The sequence below is a fragment of the Miscanthus floridulus genome, chromosome 10 (genome assembly GCF_019320115.1).
Source record: "Miscanthus floridulus cultivar M001 chromosome 10, ASM1932011v1, whole genome shotgun sequence".
Lineage (NCBI taxonomy): Eukaryota > Viridiplantae > Streptophyta > Magnoliopsida > Poales > Poaceae > Miscanthus > Miscanthus floridulus.
In genome coordinates, this window is record NC_089589.1 from 3,853,966 (window position 1) to 3,875,065 (window position 21,100).

Below are 21,100 nucleotides of genomic sequence, written 5' to 3' on the forward strand. Positions count from 1 at the left end.
ATTTGAGGATAGTAAGATGCTCGAAAAAATAATATAAAATTTCAGCACCATATTTTATCGCGTGATGAGACTCAAATTTCAAAAAATAAAAAACCCTTCAATACTATATCGGATGAAGATAATTTTTATATGTAAATTGTAGACCTCGATGAGATCTACAACTTTGTAGTTTTGAGTTTTTTCATTTGAGGAAATTAAGATGCTCGAAAAAATAATATAAAATTTCGGCGCTCCCAAAAATATCAAAAGTTACTGTTCACTCGCAAAACTGCTCAGAAGGTTAAAGTTGAACTTTTTCGAGAGTTGGAGGACCAAAGTTGTCCGGTTTTAAAGTTCGAGGTTGAAATCCGAACTTTGGTGCAAGTTAGAGGGTGTAAATTGGACTTAACCCTTTATAGAACTGTAGCCCAGCTCAAGGTGACCAAACTAAACCTGTAAAGAAATCAACAATCAACATAAACAAGATGAGAAGAACAATTAAATAACTTGTGTGGCACATCGTATTTGATAACTGGTATAGGATGTAACATAAGTATCACCAGAACACTTAACAGCCATAAGGTGAACCAATAGTTACCACCTCTGACTCCAAAGCCTAAATATGAAGTTGCTGGCATTTTTAACTTTGGAATGCCAGCCAAAACTGACTTTTATTATTTGCTTATGCCCAGAAAGTAATACCATGCATGGTTAGAAGATTTCCCAAATTAACAACAAACCTACCACAAGATTCAGGTAGCCAGCATGCGTACACACAAAACTAGCACTAATTTTATCCTATTTAACAAGTACTAACATTTGGAATGGCACACCACTTTGGAATCAAGTATTTTAATTTTCAAAATAGCAGCAACAAAATTTTGGAAAGAATATTGGTACTCTGCAAAGACCAAGTATGTCTAACAAGATTGTCGTCTTTTCATCAAAACTGAGATAAACGTAAAATTGTCATCCGAGAGGCCAAGACACAATCTTATACTACACTGCCTCTGGGGTTTCTCTGTAGCCATGACAATGAAATACCGAATAAGGCAATTACTAATAGCTCCCTGCCCCCTCTGTTTTTTGGTTTGTAAAGTCAGGTGCCATCAAGCTATGTCTCCATATAAGAGTGTGCAGGTTTATGCTTCATAATTGCAATTATCAATGCTAGTAACCCTACTTGCCACACAACAAGACAGTCCACTAGAAAACAGGCTTCTAATCCCATCTATTGAACCCTTCTAAAAATGCAAATTTACAGTACCAATGTAAAGAGTGACAAACAATTAAAAATCCAGTTGAGGATGGTAGTAACACAAGGCCATCACTACTACGGACTGAGCTATCACCGCCCCCATTTTCACAACTGGTTACTACACCGACGGTTACATTGACGGCGAGGTCTAGAGTGCAAATAAACCGGTGTAGAATATATCTATCGCCGATGGTTGACTTTTGGATCCGGCGGTGAGGCTGGGGTTTCTTTTCACCACCGTATTATACGATGAGCCGCCTATCACTACCGGACAGAGCATCTTTGCCGAGGGCCCAGGGCACTCGGCAAAGGCTTTGTCGAGCGCCGCCCTCGGCAAAGAGCCCTCGGAAAAAAATTTAACGGCAAAGAGGCTCTTTGCCGAGGGCCATTTGTCGAGCACTCGGCAAAGCATTTGCCGATGGCCAACGGCGGCGCTCGGCAAAGAAAAGCAGCCGTCAACGGCGCTGCTCTGTTGACGGCGTCTTTGCCGAGTGCCGACAGTTAGGACACTCGGCAAAGACATTTTTTTTTCAAAAACTCTTTGCCGAGTGCCACGGCGGCAAGGCGCTCGGCAAAGACATTTTTTATTTTTTTTTAAAAACTCTTTGCCGAGTGCCTCCCCAGCTTAGCACTCGGCAAAGATTTTTTGTTTTTTTTTAAAAAAAAATCTTTGCCGAGTGCAATGTGCTGGCACTCGGCAAAGTTTCCCAGCTTTGCCGAGTGTCATGACCATTGCACTCGGCAAATCAACCGAAACTGCAATTTTTGTTTTTGTTTTTTGCATTTCACTGACACAAACAGTTCAAATATATATCACATGTCACATATATATCACAAACATCACAATAATCACATATATATCACAACGAAACCATTTTCACACATTATATCACAACCATAACTCAAATAACAACATATCGCAACCACAAGTCAAATATCACAACCACAAGTCACAAATTCACAAACACAGTCCATCAAGTCAAAGCACAAGTCACAACCACAAGTGAAGCTCAAGTCCAAGCACATGACGAAGCACAACTCCTCAAAAAAGCGGCCTATGACACGATGGTTCATTCGGTGACGCATGAGCGGGGTTATTCGAACCCGCCGACAGAAGCTGCAAAAAGGATAAGAGGTTGCATGTGTGAGATTCATCTAGTAAGTTTCTATGTGAAGCATTAGTGTATGTCATAGCTAGTTCAAGCATGTAGTAAGTTTCTATGTCAAGCATCTAGTAAGTTTCTATGTCAAGCATCTAGTAAGTTTGTATGTCAACCATGGTTGTATGTCAAGGAAGCATCTAGTAAGAGTGAATTTTCATACTTACAGGAGTGGATGTAGGAGTAGGCGGTGGAGGTGCTGCCAACGGCAAAGGTACACCCCCTTGCTGGACACTCCGCATGAAGGCCTCCATTTCTTGCATCCTCCTCTCCTGGGCCGCGAACGCTTCCCTCTGGGCCTGCAGCTACGCGCTCTGAGCCTCGACCACGAGCTTCTGGGCCTGCAGCTCGGCCTGCAATACAAACTTCAATGTTTCAGTAATGCAAATGTAACTTAGGTGTGCAAAGATGAACGTACGACGAGTAAAACAGGACGTACCTTGAGAGCGTCGACCCGCTGCAGTGACGGACTAGGCCGTGGGCGTATGGGCTGGCTGGAGCTCGTGCTCCGTGCTCGGAGCACGTCGAGAGAGGGAACAGTGGTGGAGTCGATGGCGCCGTCTGCAATCCACAGCCGCCCATGCTTCTTGCCTCCTCCTAGCCTCATGATGGTTTCTGCATCAATGGGCTCAGTGCGCACATCGTAATCTTCCCCATGGACCTCCCTCACCTTTGAGGTGTACTCTTGGACCTTAGTGTGCATGGTCGGGTCAGAGTACACCTCGCGCGGGGTAGATGGGTCGAAGGAGACAGAGGAAGACGCCCTGCCCATGTGGGACATAGCCCACGCAGAGAACTCCGAGACCTCCACGCCCGGGTGTGCAGCCTCCTGCGAGTAAGACGGCAAGATGGTGAGAAATAAGGCAGAACTCAGCGTCAAATAAGATAAAAGAAATCACTTACATATGCTTGTTTGTAGGCCGGGAGGCTGTGGCTGCCTTAATGGTGAGTAGCACCTCGCCTTAGCAGACGCTGGTCCCGCTGCCTCGCGTGGTTCTCAGCAAAGTCGTTGGACAACCACCTGTCCACGATCATCTCCCAGCACACGGAGTGGGATCGGCACCACCAGGGAATCACCTACAAGTCATCGATTATTTGACATAGAAAAAGATAAAATTAAACCGACTTAATCTCAAAACGAATCATTATTAATGTTTTTCGTCTACCTCAAGGTACTGGGCCCGGGACAGCTCCACCTGTCTTGCATCAGGCTTGCTGATGGACTACTTCAACACCACGGCGTAGTAGTCTCTATGGGCCTGCACGCGCGCCTCGTGATGCATGTCGGTGACGTACTTCCTACAGGCGACGGCAGCCGCCTGATCCGCCCGGGCCTCAAGTCCTTCTTCCGGCTTGAAATACATCTGCATACAAAACCGATGTATCCATTCATTATTTCAATAAAAGACTTGCCCAATGAAAATGTTGTGCGAGAGAGACTTACCCAAAACTCTGCCAGTACCCGCTCCTGCTTGTTGCGGTACATGCCGTCAGGGGCCAACTGGTACCTGTCCCACGTGTAGGCCGGCTCCCGCATGTCCTCGGACACGTTCACAAGGCCGGGGTACCATTTCCTGCACAAAACACCAAGGATGCTCGCGGGGGAGCGTGCAGAAGTACCCGACAAAACCAACTAGGCCCTGCACAAGTGATTAAGAAAATTTATCAGTTCCTCTTTTGATTTCCAACATTATCATATGAAGTAGTTGTGATAACATCTATAGTTACTTACCTCTTTGCCATAGGGCGAATCAGTGCCCGGTTGTGAGGAAGCGGAGGCTGAGGGAGGCTCGCGGGACCTCGCTGGTAGACAGTCGGGGTAGCGGAACTGTCGCCCTCGGCGGCCTCACCCTCGGCGGCCTCGTCCTCGGCCGCCTCGTCCTAGGTCTGTCGGACGTCCTCGTCCTCGACCTTGTCCTCGGGCGTGGCCGTCACGTGCTCCTCCTCCATCACCTCGTCTGAAGGTGGCGGGGAAGGAGTCCGCTGCCTCCTGCTGACCCTGGTCCTCCTCCTCTGACCTCCTGTGGACGCTACCCCTAACCCCGACCCCTCGTCTAAAACGGGAGGGCGTGGTCTCCCATAAAGGGAGGCCGTCTCACGTCGTGGACGGCTGCTCGCCATCACCTTCAATCACAAAGAATGAACAAGACTTATTAGTATATATATTAGAAATAGATTCAAAATAAATAAAGAAAACACAAACTAAAACAAACGTAGTATTACATGTATTAGGAATAATCTTCATGATTAGGATCATAGGTGTCGTCATCACTGTCAAAATTGTCCAAATGGGCAACACTATCTGAAGGTTCTATGTTGTCTTCGTTGTCATTGCCTAGCCTTAATCGGTCAAGCATTTCTATGTCCTTGGCGTTTTGCACCACATCTCCATCAACCTCGTCATCCTCCGTTTCGTTGTCTACTTCCATTTCGATCGCTTCAGGTAAGACTATCTCAAACGTGCTTGGTAGCCCATCTTCTTGATAGAACTGTCCATCATATGTGTTTGCGTTGAAGTTGTAATCGTCATCGTTTGGGGCAGGTAGTTTACCGTGTGGAGACACCTGGTGCACAATAGCCCAACCCTTAAGATCCGCTTTGTCTTGGTTGGCATATCGCGTATAGTACACCTGCACGGCCTGTTGAGCCATAATGTAGACATCTTTTCCTGGATAGACGGAATCTTCTCGAATCTCGACTAGCCCAAGATGAGGGGCCCGTCTCATTTCTCGAGGATTAAACCAGTGGCATTTGAACACGACAGGTTTATGTTTGTGACCATGAAATGAGAGTTCATATATTTCCTCAACTCTACCATGATAGTCGAGGCCATCAGTGCCGGGCATGCAAACTCCGCTATTTGTGGTTTTCTGTTTGGGCCGAGTCTACTCATATCTTGTTGTGTGGAAGCGATATCCGTTCACGTCATAACCGGTAAATGACTGCACCCTAACGTCATAGCCGCCTGCAACCTGTCTCAACTCCTCACTCATGGACGAGTCAGTCTGGGCCTGCAAGCTCAAGCATGATAGGTCGTTATATTAATCGAACGAACGAGAAACTTGGAATATGGAACGTGGGAGCTAAATTGGACATTACCTTTTGTTTGAACCAAGAAATGAAATCAGGCCTCCCCGCACCCGCACCTCGAGAAAGAAGGGTGTCATGTTCCTACGAGGTAGGATCCCTTGATTGATGCCAGGACTCACGAACAAATTCCCTGTCCGAACGAGAATCAGTGGGGTTGCATGAAGAATATTCAGGGCGTATTGAAACAAATTCGTTGAGAACTTACTCGACGAACGGCTGCACCTCGGGAAGGTTGGTCAACACATATAGCATGACACTTCGCCACTCTTCATTTCCCAATATCTTATTGGTCGATCCACTTGCGCTGCCGAGTTGGCCTTGGAACAGGCTGTGGGTCCATTCATTTTCGCCAACATTGTAACGAGGGAGTGGATTATGATTGCTAGGAAGTTTCGGCTTGTAGTATAGTGTTGTGAAGTTTGCCACCTCCTCCCTTAGACTTGCCTCTGCAATGGAAGCCTCAATTCTGGCTTTATTTGTACATTTCTTGCGAAGAGTCTTTAGACATCTCTCGATTGGATAGCACCACCGGGCTTGCACGGGCCCCCCCAAACGTGCCTCGGACGGGAGGTGCACAATCAGATGCTGCATGGGCAAGAAGAAGCCGGTGGAAAGATCTTCTCCAGTTTATAGAGCAACACAGGTGCCTCTTTTTCCAAGTCCTGAGCAACGGTCCGAGATATCTCCTTGGCACAAAGCTGACGGAAGAAAAAGCTCAACTCTGCCAGCACTTGCCAGACATGGTCAGGGACATAGCCTCGGACCATCGCCGGAAGAAGCCGCTCAATCCATATGTGGTAGTCATGACTCTTCATCCCGTTGACTCGTAAAGTGCCTAAGTTCACTCCCCTGCTCAGATTCGCTGCATATCCATCTGGGAACATTAACGTCTTGATCCATTTTAGTACTTCCCTCCTTTGATCGGGTTCCAAGACGAAATCGACCTTAGGTCTTTTCCATTGTTTGTTTCGGCCACTAGGAGGCCACATCTCTTGCTTCGGTCTATCACATAATGTCGCTAGGTCCACTCTAGCCTTAACGTTGTCCTTAGACTTGTCAGTGTTCATGAGAGTTCCCCAAAGTGCCTCGGCGATATTCTTTTCGGTGTGCATTACATCAATGTTATGTGGCAGAAGAAGGTCATCGAAATAGGGGAGCCTCGTCAAGCCGGACTTATGAGTCCACATATGTTCCTCACCATATCCCACAAAACCACCTCCTTCATTGGGCACGAGAGCATCTATCTGAGCACACACCTCAGCACCACTCTTCATGCGCGGTTTAGGGTCTATCACTGCAACACGTTTCGTAAAGTTCTTGATGTCTTGTCTGAATGGATGGTTAGAAGGGAGGAATTGACGATGCCTGTCGAACGACGAATACTTGCCACCCTTCTTCAACCAAATGAACCTCACAGCTTCCTTGCATATTGGGCACGGGAATTTCCCGTGGACACACCAGGCGGCGAATATCCCATACGCGAGGAAGTCATGCAGGGAGTAGTGGTACCAAACATGCATCTTGAAGGATGATTTTGTAGCTTGGTCGTATGTCCATACCCCCTTTTCCCAAGCATCGATCAATTCATCAATCACAGGCTCCATGTACACACCCATATTACTCCCCGGGTGTCCAGGAATTATCAACGACAAGAAGACGTTATGCCGTTGAAAGGAGATGCCGGGGGGGAGATTTAGGGGGATAACAAACACGGGCCAACATGTGTATGGGGCAGACAACTGTCCATAAGGATTGAACACATCTGTTGCCAGCGCGACACGTACATTACGAGCCTCAGCTGCTTTGTCAGGATGTTTGTCATTAAAGTACGTCCATGCTTCGGCATCGGACGGATGCACCATCGTCCATGGCTTGTACCGTACACCTTCTTTATGCCATGTCATCTATTTCGTGGATTCCTCGGTCATGAAAAGCCGTTGGATCCTCGGCACAAACGGAAGGTGACGTAGGACTTTCGCGGGGATCGTAAGCAGCCTCTTCTGGCCATCTCCAGAGTCTACCTCTAGGTACCTTGAAGATTTACACTTCGGACAGTACTTTGCATCCTTGTGATCTTTCCTAAATAAGACGCACCCCTTCGGACAAACATGTATCTTGTCATATGGCATCTTAAGCATACGAAGTAGTTTCTGTGACTCATGCAAGTTCTTCGGCAGAATGTGCTTCTCCGGTAGCATGCTGCCAAACACGGCCAACATCTTATCAAAGCCTTCGCGACTCAGATTTAACTCGGCCTTCAACCCCATAACACGTCCAATGTCATCCAGCTGAGAAACCGTTGTACTCTCATGAAGGGGTTTCTGTGCCGAGTCCAACATTTCGTACAAGGCCTTAGCGGCTTCCTCCATCTCCTCCTTCTCACGTCCTTCTGCGAAGTGAGCTTGGTGAGTGTCATCTAGCATGTCTGCTACTCCAGCATCATCATCAAAAGCCTCGAGGTGTGGTCTCACCACCTCCGCTCTTATACGATCTGCTTCACCATGGTGGATCCACCGGTGGTAGCCAGCCGTATAACCATTGTACACAAGATGTTTACCCATGGTCACCTTGTCTACCCTTCTGTTGTTGTCACATTTGCTACAGGGACACCAAAGTTTAGAATGTCCTTTAGCTACACCCGAGCTCCATGCATGTTTCAAGAAAGCATCTGTCCCATTCACCCACTCAATGTCAAAGTCACTCCTACTTCTCCGGCCCGTGTACATCCACTGACGGTCTTCCATCCTTCCACATATACAGCACATAGTAATGTAACCATCAATTGCATCTACGCGGTGTTCCTACTCTCTAATAGGTGAGGATAGGTCCTAATCCCACCCGTGGATGCGTAGATGAGGTTAGTTTCCATGCTCCGCTCCCTATCCGAGATAGAATTTCGGCAGCACCTCCCCGCTGTTCTCCCAATGCACGTCCTGCAAGGGAGAGTGTGTATCCAGAGAACAACAGGGGGTGATGCCGAAACACCATCTCGGACCGGAGCGGACCATGGAAACTAACCCATCTACGCATCCGCGGGCTGTCCAAAAAACGTGGACAATCCGAAACAGATACGGTCGCAGATATACAAAGATCTGTATACCTCCAACTGTATCTCTTTCGGACGGGAGACACCTAACTAGGTTACGCGACCAAAGACCACATACGGATAGAGGGGTTATACCTAGGGTGCCGGTGAGGTCAGGGTAGCGGGGCGGTGGAGAGTCGGTGCAGTGGCGAGTCGACGCGGTGCAGGAAGACCCGCAGCACCGACGAAGACGATCGGGGTCGCCGAGTCCCTCCCACAGGTCCTCCTGCAAAAAATGGCAAAAATGGTTAGTGTCGACTCAAAATTTCGGCAGCACCTCCCCTGCACGGGGAGGTTCCCAAAACCTGCAAAAAACATGGCACAAAGGCCAACAACCACATATATATACCAAACATGGACACGAAGGCCAACAACCACCAATATATCAAGAGGAGCCATGTATTTTAGTTCTATTTCCATTCAGATGAAAGTATTGAAGTAGTACAACTACAATTACTACTAGCCCTACAACTACTACTAAAACTACTACTAACAACTACTTAACTACTAACAGTACTAATACTAAGAACTACTTAACTATTAACAACTACTACTACTAACCACTACTACTTACTAACTACTACTACTACTAACCCTACAACTAACACTACTAACTAATACTACTAACCACTACTACTTACTAACTACTACTATTTACTAACTACTACTACTACTAACCCTACAACTAACACTACTAACTACTACTACTAACACTACAACTAACTACTACTTGGTTCATCTCCTGGCGCACACATAAGATAATTGAAACAATATTTAAGCAAACGACATGCATGATAATTAACCATAGCCTCAGTCTCATAATAATTAGGCAAACATAAGAAAATTACATGTCCTCTACTCAGGCTCATCGTCGGTATCACTATCCTCGTCAGCAATGAGGAGGTTGGCCACCACCGCTGAGCATCGGCGAGAACCATCTTGCGCCAGTGATCCTCATCCCTATCACCGGCGGTGCTGATTCCCTTCTTCGCGGCGTTGGGGTCGAAGCCATCAATCTGACTCCGGTAGTAGGCGATGATATACTCCACAGTGTCCTTGCAGCACTCCTTCTTGCGGGCCTTGAGGTCTGCTGGCAGTTTCTTCATGGCATCAGCAAGATGGTGCACTAGGGTGACGCAAAGATCCCGCAGCCCGCGGTGCCTAGGGTGATCACGGTGGGCGAGGGTTAACCTGAGGTTTCTGAGCGAGGGTCCCCGCGCGGGTAGCGCAATGGGAGAAGCCAGCTCTGGCTACGCTTTGAGCCGGGGCGAGGGTGGGGAGGAAGTAACGACAGCATCCCCAACAATTAGTAATAAAAAAAAATGCCATTTGGAGACTGAACGCCTCGGTAATAACTATCGCAACCAACTTTACTACACATGGCTCCGGGCGAAATTATTTGTTGAATCAAATGATACTTTTAGTAATAAAAAATACTTTGGCCAGAGACCGGATGCCTCGGTAACTATCAGAGCCCATTTCATTGCGCACAAGTCTCGATGGAATTACTGTATTTATAGGCTCAAATATAATGATACTATTAGTAATAATAATAGTATTCTCTTATCGAGGATCGTTGTTTCCTACACGGACACGGGCTCGTGGCACCTCTTCAGAGCGAGCGGATAAGGAAGAACGAAAAGAGAAATAGGGGATTTGCTAAAATTTAGGTGTCTGAATTTTAGTTTTTTTAAGCGACCATTATTACATATATTTTATACTAAAATTGTAGATTTGGTTCATTGCAATTTGTGTAAGCATATATAATCTGCAATTTTCGGTTTCGAGAATAAAAAAACCCAGTAGAATCATAAACCCGACAAAATCTGATCCATATTGGCACAAAGACAATTAACAATTATTTCTATATATAGTTAGATAAGGACAAAAATTTGATTTGTTAGGATACAAAGACAAGTCACAAATCATAAAAGTAAAAATTTACTTACACTAGTTGCTTGTTAATACTGTTGCCTGAAATCATTTAAAAATTCAGGCACCTGAAATATAGGAGAAGTCTATATAGAGGGGGAGAGAAAAAAAGAAAAAAAGAGTATTATGGTCATTTTTATTCTTTTTTATCTAGATTGTTAAACTGTTTTATCAAACATTCTACTAAAACAGCTTTAGTTCTACCCGAAGCTAAAAAAAATATAAGAAAAACTGCTTCACCAATTAAGCAGAGCTGTACCAAACACACGCTAAATTTCCCGTAGGTTTGTGATTATAAGTGTGTGCTGGCGTACTGTTGTAAAAAAAAGGTATGGGATCTGAACACACAGCCAAAGGCGAGAAAAGAATAAACAAAGAGCTAAAGTAAGGAAGCAAGGAACATGATACTAACACAATTGACACACTCAAAGCGCAAAGACAAAAGCGGTAAAATGGAGCTAAAGCAATATTAGTGTCTTATATATTGATTAAAGAATAAGGACCCACGCGACGCGGCTATTAAATAAACAACCAAAAAAACACATACACACATCCCGTCTGGCCGTCCCTGGTGATTAAAGAATATTAGTGTCCGCACGTGGATGAAGCAGGTGCGGGACCTCGCCCCCGACTGCAGCAACTGCGTCGACAACTACCTGCGCAGCGGTGACCGGGCGGTCCACCTCGCAAGAGGCGGCTTCCGACGGTACGTCCTGATTTTTTACTATTTAACTCTTTTTTTTTCGAATAAAATTTACATTTGATCCCTTGAGAGACTTAAATTCATCTTTGATCCTGGGAGTCGGCGCCATGAGTCCTAGTACCGAGCTAACACGTCTTAGCGCCACAGATCTTGACGCCGAGATACCTAGCCGTGCACAGAATAAAATCCTACGTGGTCGATACCTCCGCGCCATAATACATGTATGCTGGCGCCGACCTCGGGCACACTGATGGCCACGCCGCGGTCAGTTCTACAGTGTTCGCTACTTTTTCTGTACAGTGGTTGGCTGCTTTTCCTGCGCAGCGTTCGCGACAGTGTTCGTTGCTTTTTCCTGCACAGTATTCGCTACAGTGTTTAGCTGCTTTTTCCGGTTTCGGTACCCGGTTTCTCTATTCGTTAAGCGCTGCATGCACTGCCCGGCCTCAGGCTGGACGGGAACGAGAGATCTTGCTCGCCCACGCCCCTGAGCAGTAGCAGGCACAGTGACGACGACCCTGTTGATTCGTGAAGCCTGTCCACCGTCTTTACGACGATTGACTACAAACCGGTACTAGCAGCAAGCAACGTCTCTCTAGCTAGAGAAGCATTGACTTGAAATTTGCTAACAAAATCTAAAAAATGTTGCATAGCTCTACTAAAGCCTGGTTTAGTTTTCAAAAATTTTCACCCCAAACTATCACATCGAAACTTACGACACATGCATGGAGTATTAAATATAGACGAAAATAAAAATTATTGCACAGTTTGGTTGGAAATCGCGAGACGAATGTTTTAAGACTAATTAGTCCATGATTAGCCATAACTGCTACAGTACTACCATGCGCTAATGATGAATTAATTAGACTTAATAAATTTGTCTCGCAGTTTCTAGGCGAGCTATGTGATTAGTTTTTTTATTAGTATCAAAAACCCTTCTGACATCCCAAAACATCCGATATGACATCCAAAAAAATTTATTTCGTGAACTAAACACACCCTAATACTCATTAGTTTCAGTAATCCTAAAGATCGGATGTTTAGCCCTCACAGCGACCACTGCGCACCTGCTACGCCACTGCGCACCTACACTAAGGCTACGGCTCTGCCGCTCACTGTGCAGGTGGGGGCTTGCACTGTGGGCCAAAAGGGATTCCGTCGTCCCGGCAGCCCACGGGACTGTTTCTCCACAGGACCTCGCCGAACAAGAGCAGGCCCGAACAAGGTAACATTTAAAATGACATATTAAAATTATTGATGGTCATTAAAGAATATTTGATTGTCCACTAATAATGTCTTTATCCGAATATTAATATTGCTATCTTCATTCAGGGGCGGTGTTGGAGTTTGATCTGGTACAATGATGCAGTGCGTGTAGAATGATGGACAAATTAAGCTAAACTGAAGAAAAAAGTTTTGAGGACTAAAATGCACTTTGATAGCTCATATATGAAACTGAGTCTAAATGTAAAGTTTAAGGACTAGAATTGTCACTTTGATAGTTATAAAATTATACTTAGCCCAAAAGTAAATTTTAAGGATTGAAATAGCAATTTTAAAAGCTTAGAGGCACAGTTGGGTCCCAAATAGCAATAAAGGGACTAAAAATACATTTCACAATAAAAGCATGGTTTCGTAAAAAAATGCAATTTGGTTGTTCATTCATGGACGAAATGAGCAAAAAAAAAAAAGAGCAAAGCTTAAGAACTGAAATAGTCGCTTTGGTAATCCTAGGATGAAACTTAGCCTAAAAATAAATTTAAAAAATTGAACAGTGGTGCCTTTTTCCTTCACGGGAAGGAGAGAAAAAAGGGAGATAGCGTGAGAAAAGTTTTGTTATTACTTGTTGTTACCAACACCAAGATGATATACAAATAACACTGCAGCGGTTCAGATGCGTACTTTTGAGTGTGGTCACCAAACTATCGTGTGCATAACTAATAACAGAACAGATCAACACAAGGCAGGTCCGCGTGAGCTCAGGGACCGCGTGAGCGACGTCGGCAAGCGGCGGTTGAGGTACGGCGTGGAGGTCCCAGAGAAGGACAGGTCTTATTCATGGGGATCCACATCTGCCTCCACCTCTGCTGCAGCAGCGCAACCACTGCTGCCGCCGGCCTCGTCGTCATCCCTTAAAGGTGCTGCAGCGGCAGCGCCGACGGCGCCTATGGTCGCAGCTGCAGCAGAAGATGAGGAGTAGGAGGACGACGACATCAGAAGCCAAGAGGAGGCGGCGGGCGGCGGTCCTGATCCTCGTCGAAGGGCACTACAGCCTCGCACTCTGGAGGACTACTGTGCCGAGAAGCTGCTCAGGTGGCTAAGCTTGATACAACTTTGCCTAAAAATTCAGGACAGTAATGCTTCAACAACCAGCATCTAGCAATAAGGAGGACCGCATTAAAGAAATCCTCCACAATCACAAGATTGCACTAGACAACCACAAGATTGCACTAGACATGATATGGGAGTTGCTTTCCAGGATCCAGCTTCCGCAAGTCAACTCTGTCGTCGAGGAACAAGCCACTGGTTGATCCATCCTGCAGCAGGTTGGTCATGATCAAAGCAGCATTGTTACTGACCCTGCTGTTATCAAGGAAACCAAGGAGAAGAAGATGAATGAGAGCTCACCGACTGTCCATGAAACCGAGAACAAGGTCCAGGAGATGATGTGGGAGATTAAGCGACAGCTGTTGATAAAAGGGATAGCGGACAAGATTACGGTGCTGAAGGATCGTAAGACCCTGATTAGCAACATCGATGATGGAGGCTACATATCCCAGTGGGATAGCATAAGAAATGCTTTGCCTGTTGGGCTGTGGAGATGGCAGTGCAGTGACAGTGATCACAAAAAACAGCCAGAGGGCCAAGGAATTTTGCTGTCCACCGGGGGAGCCTATAACCTGTTCCCTTGTTGGTCTGTACCATGATATTTTGCTCAAGGTTACAAGCCAAATGGGGACTGAAGGTGGCAACAACAACTCCCAGATCTTCCATGACATCTTGGTCAAGTGTGATCCCAATGAATCCTGCATGAGGATGTTCGCTCATGCTTTGTACGCAAATTCTAACAGGACTGGTGAAGAGCTGAGTAGGCTGAATGACAGCCTGACCCTACAGGCTGCAGAGAACTCAATGGCCACCAACCTTACTAATGCTGAGATGATATTCAAGTTCTCCTACAGAGACCTGCCAAGAGAACACAAGGCATGACTGTTGTACCTAACTATCTTCCCTCAAGGTTACAACATCAAACGATCAAAAGCAATTGAGCGATGGGCTATAGAAGAGCTAATAACAAAGGAATACTGGCACATGGTAGTGCATCACGCAAAGCGATGTTTCAATGCTTTGATCGACCGGTGCCTTGTTGTGCCTTGTGATCTGAGTGCATCAGGAAAGGTCAAGAGCTGCATGGTAGGCTGTCCATGAGTTCATCACCAGAATTGCCACTAAAGAGCACATTTTGGATGCACGCCTATCACATCTCCGAGCTCGCCACTTCTCCACCTTGAGTGGTCTTCAACTTCGTGCCTCTGATACCATCGACAAGTTTGTGCAGAGCCTCCCAGATTATTCACATCAATTACGGCTGCTCAAGTTGCTAGATCTGTAAGGCTGTCAATGCTTGAACAAGAACTACCTCAAGGACATCTGCAGCATGATGTTACGTCTTAAGTATCTGAGCCTAAGGAAAACAAATGTTGATGATCTTCCAAGTGAAATCAACAACCTTCATGAGCTGGAGGTATTGGACATTGCGTCAGAGTGCAACAAGAGGTATCCTACTCCTAAAGCTGAGGAGGTTGCTAGCTGGTCGGATTGATCCAAGTACAGCAGATCATGAAATGGGTGCACTCGACAGGGATCACAAGTCAATGTGCCTCAGTGTCGACATCCCTCGCAAGATCCACAAAATGGAAAATATGGAGGTACTGTCCAATGTCAAGGCTTCTTCAAGGGATGGAGCTGAGTTAAAAGAAATTAGAAAGAGATAGAAACCTATGGCAGCTCAGCAAGCTTGGTGTGGTTATCGATGACAACAAAGCACACCTTGGGAATCTACTTTGGGCAATCAGTGACATGAAAGAGTGCCTCCGGTCTCTATCTATCACTATATCTGAAACCAAAAGAGGGAGTGTGGGCACTACATCTAAAACCAGAAGTGAGAAGGGCCCTACTGATTCTATTGAGGATCAACTACTACCAAGAGAATTGTACCTTCGCTTGATAGAACCACCCAAGGTTCTTGAGAGCCTGAGCATCGATGGATTCAAAAATGTTGTGCAGCTCCTCTCATTGTTCGCTAAAGGTAGCGAAGAACTTGCCAAGGTAACTCTGAGTCGCACCTTGTTGGCAAAGAAAACATTGATGCACGTCGGAGAGCTTCCCAAAGTACGCTGCATCAGGCTCCGTTACGATGCGTACGGAGACAGCACCCTCACCTTTGAGAAGCAATATTTCCCGCATCTCAAGTATTTTCTTGCTGAGTGGCTCAACGGGACTGACACCATTTACTTCAAGGAACATGCAGCTCTTGAGCTCGAGAAGATTGTAGTGGTCCGCACCAACATTAAGCATCTTTGTGGGGTCGGTGCCCTTCCAAACCTGAAGGAGCTCGAGTTGAAGCACGAGCGCCTTGTGTTTTTACCTAAAGATGGCATTGCTTCTGGTGAGCCCGTTATACATGAAGATGGAACAGCTAGGAAGCCAGACATACATGAAGATGGAGCGACAGCTTGTGTTGACCCAGAGCCAGCAATTGTACCTGAAGACGGGACAACAGCTTCTGCTCAGTCAATTAGGGACGGGGACAGCACGCTCACCTTCAGGAAAGGAGAATTTAAGCATCTCAAATACTTTCTTTTTGAGGGCTCAAACATGCAGACTGACATCACATTTGAAGGTGGAGCAACTCCTGAGCTTGAGAAGATTGTCTTGTCATGTACAAATATAAAGTATCTTCATGGGGTCGGCGGCCTTGCAAAGCTCAGGGAAATTGAGTTCACTACAAGAATCCTGTTAATCCATCATGGATCACCAAAAAACCGTCACAATACAGTATCTGTGATGGCTTCAGATATCGTCATGGATTGAGCGTCATCAATTGACCTCCGTGACGATTTTTCAAAAACCATCACAGATTGACAGAATTCGTGACGATCTTAGACCGTCACAGTAGAGCCCAAGACTTATTTAGCCCAACCCAAGCCCATTTTCTATGACAAAAAATAACTGTCATGGATTAATTGCCACACCATCATGAATGCTTAAATCAGTGGGCCAAAATCAGATGTAATTGTGTAAAGACAAATGAGACAAAACTTATTTAATCAAGCATGTCGATACATACAATATCTCATGTTTTTGTCTAGCATCAAATCAGATACTAAGTATCAAGTTACATACAAGTTTTCGTCTAGCATCAACAACAAAATATAGGTTCCAACAAATGATAAATGCATTTGCCCTCTTCCCTGCTTCTAGTTCTGCTTGCAGTTTCACGTGCTCTAAGTTTGGTAGCCTGAAAAATCAAAAGACCAAACACAGAATTTAGAAGCATGTTTATGGCGCTTAATAGACTTGAGCAGAATTCAGATAGCTTGCAAAAGATGCTGCATGAGGAAGAACACCCTACACAGGGAAGCTTCTTTGTGATCTGAACTGAAATTCAGATTATTTACTAAACTGAAACTCTAAATGTCTGCTCTCATGAACAACACACTAAACTGCATATTTACTAAACTGCATATTTGACAAGTTTTTGAAACTGAGTAACCTGACAGCTGAGGGAGAGAGCAGATAGCAGCAATAGCAGCTATCACTGATGAAGATTTACTGACCACACAAAACTGCAGTTCCTGGACAACACAAAATAACCTGTAGTTCCTGGAGGCAGTACATACCTTTCGATTATGTAGGCTGCATCTTGGACCTTTATGTGCAATGTCTCTTCCTTTCTAGAGAGGAAAAATTATAAATAAAATAATTGCATATTAATATGCATGTAATATACAAACAGTACACAAAAATAATTCTACTGCGAAGAGAGTAATAATTGTTGCATATCAGAAGCTATTTTTCAATAAGCCAACTACACATATGTAGAAAATTTGGTTGTCTAATGTATAACCATTTTCCAGATTAAACATTTGGAATAAATAAGAAATAATTATACTTCAGGTGTTATAAATATGAAAATTCTAATAATCAGAGGACATGTAATACTCATTTGGCATTCTATTCCATCGCAGATACCTGTACAGAAATCTTCAAGACTCTATTGCTGCTGCCACCAAGTTTAACTTAACATAAATCATCTCTGAGAGAAAGTACCTGTACAGAATTTATCCAAATTAGCCAATAAATCTGAAATTTACCTACAGCCGAACTGCACTACTGCTACTGTACTGAACCAAGGCAAGAAACAACTAAGCTGAAGTTAAAGGTTTTAAACTAACTAAACTTATAGCTAAAAGAACATGGTAAAACTATTACTAAGGTACCAGCATGCAACCGAGTGTGCCTGCAAGTGACAATTACCTTCACTATTGCATTCCAAATAAGATAATCGAGTTGCTGAAAGTAACATAAACAGATCCAAACTCTGTAGTTGTAGAGCTGATCAAGGTCGAGAAAGTAGATAGCTACAGCTATTGTTGTTAAAGAATAGCTTATGTTGTTGATATGAAAATCAAGGCTGCCAGCTGCCAGAACAAATTGTTGCTCGCTAACGATAGGCTGACTTGCTGCACTAGAACAAATTCAGAGCAAAAGCCAGGCACGCACTAGAGAAGAAACTACAGAGCTGTCGACAGAGACCCAGCACAACCAAGAAATCAAGAGCAGCTAAAGCTGCAGGTGCTGGTTTGCACCGAACAGCAGCTTTGAGAGAGCACGCCCAGACGCCCAACACCAGAACATACACCGGTCAGAAGCACAGAGCAAAGACAGCAGCTTGAGTGCTAGAGAAAATTGACAAACTGACCAAATCAATTCCAATTTCTCTTCTACTTAAGCTAAATTGGCACAATAAATTATGTAACAAAGAAGAAAGCATCCTCAAGCAATGCTTTTTATATACATGCCAATCATAGACTGATAATATTATGTTAGTCATTTATATTTATCTGGCAGGATTGTTTATCAAATATTCCCTTAGCATATGTGTTAAAAATAAAAGTGCAAAGGAAAACACAAGCTGCAGACATGAAGCAAACAATTGCTTTTCATAGATAAATTACTTGCTGCCTTAACTCAAACAATAGTAGCCTAAGTTCATCACTCCAATACACTAAGTCCCTACAGTTAAGAGCCATGAAAAAATGCTAACTACCTTTTCTAATGTAAAACACACGGGCTCTAACCAGATTACTTCAAACCTAGTACCATTTTCATATAAAATAAAACTTCTATGCTGAAATCTGTCTCATGTAACCTCAACTCTTCCTGGAAACAAAAGAGCAAGTTGGATAAATACTAAATAACAGACCCTACTTAAGGTCATATAGACTATAGATGACATTATTCTTCAAATCATAAAGAAATCAACAAATTACTACTTGGAACTCCTAAGTAGCCCTACACAATTGTTACCCAATCTTTTAGGTGCCAGACAGATTAGATGGAGGAAAGTGCCTGTGCACAACAGCAATATATCCACGCCATTGCCATGAGCGCACGTAACAGCCAGCACCAACATGCCTTTTCGATTCCCCCTCCTAAGGTGCACCTGCAACAAATCCAACCCGGCCCCAAGCACCACCGCTCAAATCTGACCCAAAAATCGATTGCAAGAGAACGAAGTGCTGCTCACCTGGGAGCTGATGGCCAAGAGGAGAGACGCAGGGGCCAGCCAAGGCCAAAGTAGATCAGAGCCACCACTGTCACCAGAATCCCCATGGTCGTTCCACTCAGATCCACCTGCGCGTGTTGCTGCTGCACTTCCATACGCTCTCGCCTAGGGTTTCGGTGTAGCGACCTCGGGCATGGGTGTGCGGGCGCGCAGGCGCACAACGGCAGGCCTCCGCCGCTCCGAGGGCCGGGGTGGGGCGCCGCCGCCCTCGGCCTCCTCCATGCTGGGATGGTCGTTGTGCCAGGGGATGGCTGTGCCCGGGGAAGAGAAGGGAGGCAGCCTAGATGGGAGAGGGTTGGGAGCGGCGGCTGGCGGAGAGGAGGGGCAGCTGTTGTTAGGTGGGCCTCTGTATATGCAAGCGGGTTTTGGATATGGACTGGATATCCTAGGTTGCAAATCCTGTTAGTGACGTTTCCAGAATCCGTCACAGTGAATCCGTCACGGAAAGGATTTCTTGTAGTGGTTGGAGGCTGATAGGACCCTTTCGTCATTTGTTGATGCCCAATATATTGCCAAGGTAACTCTTTCTGAAACCTTCCTCGAGCAAAATGATATAGAAATCCTCGAAACAAAACCAAAACTGTAGTGCTGGCTACTGCTCTTGGAAAATTCTTATGACGACAGTAATCTTCAATTCAAAAAAGCTCAGTTCCCAGAGTTCAAACATCTTACTGTCAAGTGCTCCAAGATCTCCAACATCAGCTTTGACAAGGATTCTGCTCCCAAGCTTGAGAAAATTATCTGGTCCTTCACTGAGATAACATCTCTCTCTGGCATTGGCCACCTTCCCGAACTGAAGGAGTTTGAGTTCAACGGTGACTCTGTCCCTGTTCACGTGAGAAAAGACATCCATACACATATTAAGAAACCCCTTCTTAAACACAACAAGCAGCAGCATCAGGAGAACAAAGCAAGATAAGAAACAAAGGGATCGGCACTGTCTAAGAAAAAGTCTGCATTTATTCTCCATCCTTGGACCCATTCATCGCTTATTTGCCAGGACCCAGAACTGCTATCTCTTGTGTGTGCAAGGTGCAAGCTCGGTTGTTTTTTTTTTTTTTGGATTGTGTGCAAGCTCGGTTTTTTGCATGTGTTATTCGTCCATAATTCATTGTGAATGTGTGACCTTTGTGTTCTATGCATCTGTGTGTTTACTTTATTTGTTCCACCTGGAGCGTGGTGTGCTTGCAAAATGACTGGATTCTTATTATTGTCGTGTGTCTGAATGTGTGTGTGCTTTGAACATATGGGCATATATGGTTGTGCCCACGCTCAATATCTGCCATATAAGGAAGGAGTATGTATGGTTCCATGTAATAAGTGCGACACTTCACATCTCATTGTAATTGTTGTGTGTAATCACCTTTGATTTATGATTTTCATGCATTTCCGTGTCAATATGAAGGGGCCATATTACGTAGTTTAGCCGAACTTGTTTTTGTCTGACGAGATTTTGTACAAAGTTTTTCTCACACGCGCATCTCTTTATAGGTGCTATCAAGAAGCATTTTGTACTTAAAGAGAAGAAAATAAATAAGTGACAAATGGTGAAAGAAGAAAGACTAAAATATTTCGATTAGAGCAATAAGAGGGGATAATCGAGGGAGAGGAAATATGAAAAAAATACATCACAAATTATGGGCTATTTGGCTCATCACAAAGTATTTGTTTTCTCTAGATGTCAGGTAGATGATATTACTTAGGTAATAGAAGCAGAAAATAAGATCCTAATTGAATAATTCACTGATAAGGAAGTGAGAAATTCCATTTGCAGATGAAATACAGTAAAGCCCCTGGCCTGGTGCATTAACAGTGTTTTTGGAGTCTACTTAAAGATTACCTCATGGCCATGTTTAAGGACTTCCATAATGGTGCTCTTCCTCTTCAAGGTGGACAGGAGAAAACTTGTATGCGATGCATGTGAATATGGAAAGCAAACAAGATCAACATATGTAAGCAAAGGACTAAGGAGCTTATCTCCATTTATGCTTGTTCACTCTGATGTGTGGACATGCTCGATCACCTCAATTAGTGGAATAAAGTA

General features: G+C 44.8%; 1 long non-coding RNA gene and 1 pseudogene across 4 annotated transcripts; one reads left to right on the top strand and one right to left on the bottom strand.

Annotated features, from left to right (window-relative positions):
- Positions 1–9,802: 9,802 nt before the first annotated feature.
- Positions 9,803–19,975, top strand: LOC136487880 (disease resistance protein PIK6-NP-like; annotated as a pseudogene).
- LOC136487515 (uncharacterized) lies at positions 16,504–19,411 on the bottom strand. Of its 4 annotated transcripts, none has more exons than XR_010767289.1 (5): positions 19,018–19,411; positions 18,798–18,933; positions 17,460–18,650; positions 17,108–17,161; positions 16,504–16,725 (listed from the first exon to the last, which is right to left on the bottom strand). It is a non-coding gene; the product is annotated as an uncharacterized lncRNA (long non-coding RNA). The 4 variants fall into 4 exon arrangements; XR_010767290.1 differs by having other exon boundaries at positions 17,460–17,537; positions 18,538–18,933; positions 19,018–19,408; XR_010767288.1 differs by having other exon boundaries at positions 17,460–17,537; positions 19,018–19,403.
- Positions 19,976–21,100: the final 1,125 nt, after the last annotated feature.